Below are 2,703 nucleotides of genomic sequence, written 5' to 3' on the forward strand. Positions count from 1 at the left end.
CTTTAATCTTGTTTTAGAAAAATTCTTCCCAGATATATCTTCTTCATAGGATTTAGTGTGCACCTCTTTCTGAGGCAGCCAAAAAGCTCAGCCCTGGATGGGGAAATGGTACAGATTTCATCAATCACATTCTCAGTACTTTGGAACTCAAGTGACTGAGACAAAGACCTGGGCCCAGGGAATTCCTTACATTGGCAGCTGTGATGTGTGGACCAGTTGGTTTATCTGTGTGACTTTTGTAGTAGTTTCTGCTGACTAATCTTCTGGAGTCCATCTGAGAACTTCTTCTTCCAAAATTGCAATTTTGTATCTTCTTTATGATTCTGAGATGCCTTAGTATTTTTCCATTAATTCTTTTTGCTTAAAGGTATATGGGAGCTGGTGTGGTGGTGCACACCTGTAATCCTACTGGCTCAAGAGGCTGAAGCAGAAGGATCACAAGTTCAAAGCCAGCCTCAGCAACTAAGTGAGTCCTTAAATAAGGATTAAATAACTTAGACTGTGTCTAAAATAAAAAGTAAAAAGTGCTGAGGATATGGTTCAGTGGATGCCATAAGTGCCCCTGGGAAAGCATTCCCTTGTTTCAGTGTAAATTATTTGCCTGCTAGTTTTTTTCTGGGCATATGAAATAAGTAGATAGGTTCTTACAGCTCTCTCAGATGAAGCATGGAGTAGAAGAAGATGGCATTAGGTCATATTTCTACTAATGATTTGCTGCAACATGTTGATTTTTATGTTTTCATTCATCTTTTTCATAGCTTTCTCCTCCTCCTCCTCCTCCTCCTCCTTCTTCTTTGATTGAACCCAGGCTTATGCTCAACCACTGAGCTACATCCCCAGGCCTATTTATTTATTTATTTATTTGAGACAAGATTTCAGTAAGTTGCTGAGGCTGACCAAAAACTTTCAATCTTCTTGTGTCAGCCTCCAGAGTCTCCGGGATTACAGTCGTGTGCCAATGTGCCCAGCTCTTTTACAGATTTATAAAAAATTTCTTTGTGGTTTTATTTTGTTTCTGCTATCATTTAAAAAATAGAAAATAATTTATTTATGGTTTAGAATATTTTTTCTTCTATAACCTCAAAGATATAAGAAAAGTCGATATAATAATACCCTAAACTTTAAAGAATATTAAATTTCCTTCTATTTGTGCATACCTGACTGTATAACTTTCTTTATTCTATCCGAGATTATAAAATTCTCTAATTACTTAACAGAAGAAACTCAAAAGGTGGGGGAAGAGTAAGTTATGCTTGCAAATAGCACAAGGAGAGATGTCACTTTGTCTTGAATGAATAAATAGGGTAAAGTGATTCAATCTTTCATGTCAATTGTGTAAGACTGCTTGTGTTTTTTTTTTAAATTAAAATTATATTCCTTTGTAATACTATATCTTTTCCACTTAAAATGGGTTACTAGTCCAAAGATGATAGTGATAAAATACTTCTATTGAACTCTAAATAGCATTTAATATTTTTTAGTTGTTAATAGAGCTTTATGTCATTTATTTATTTATATGTGGTGCTGAGAATTGAACCCAGTGCCTAATACATGCTAGGCAAGTGCTCTATCACTGAGCTACAACCCCAACCCTATAAATAGCTTTTTAAAAATAATGTACAGAAGATTTTGATAAGCATAATTTGTACAATTTCAAGTAAACCAGCATGTGTTAGTCTTTCACACATGTATTTGGGAAAATATTTAAGTTGGGTTCTATTGCCCTAGGAATTCATTTATCCCTGCTATCCAGTGTGATCTCTGTAAGGAAAAAAAAATCAAATTACTATGGTAATATTTTCAACATTTTTAGTTCATGTTTATAAAACATAGTGACAAATATAATAATACATACGTTTTTAACAATTCTCCAATTAAGAAAAACAAACAACAAAAAAAACCAAAAAAACCAACTAAGGCAGAAAGTTAAATGAAGCCAAAGAGGCAGTTTTTTGATAAGAAGGAAAACTGCTGAGACATTTATAATATCTAACACTACATTAATGTCAAGTTGTATGTTATGAGAGAAATCATAATAAATGTTTATCTTTCCTTTTTCAAATGATGTCATTATATATTTTATAATGTAAATTACATAATAGAAAAGGGCAATTGCTGTCATTTGGGCATGGTATTAGGTATTTCACATTACAGTTTAATAATTTCTCCTATAGGACAGGAAGAATATGAATCAGCTCTTGGTATGTCCATATTCTGCATATGAAGGAAACAATAAAGTTTTATTTATCACTGAAAGCCAATCTAGAGTCTCTTACTTGTTTTTTATTTGTTTGTTTGTTTTCCTACTAAGTTAGGTATTATTTGAGCTGCAGCACTTTTAGAAACAGATATTTTAGGACAGGAGGCTTCACTATGCAGGTAGAATTTCCAGGTGGGTCATACACTGCTAGATAACATCAAGACAACCTGCAGGACTTACCTGAACTCAGGTGTTGAAGGCAATATTTAAACTTCTGATAAAATCAAATCATCACAGATTGTGTACACAGTACTTAAAAAACAGGGCTGTTCAGTAGGATTTAAATATCCACATTGAAGTACTCTTTCTGCTTAGAGGGAAATTATGCTAACATACCTGTTATAGTGAGGGATGCTTTTATGTATTATCTGCAAAGACCAATTAATATCATTTCTTTGAGATTAAGTGGCTTTTTCCAAGGACCATTCTGACCATTATCTAGA

The sequence above is a fragment of the Marmota marmota genome, unplaced genomic scaffold (assembly GCF_001458135.2).
Source record: "Marmota marmota marmota unplaced genomic scaffold, marMar, whole genome shotgun sequence".
NCBI classification, from domain to species: domain Eukaryota; kingdom Metazoa; phylum Chordata; class Mammalia; order Rodentia; family Sciuridae; genus Marmota; species Marmota marmota.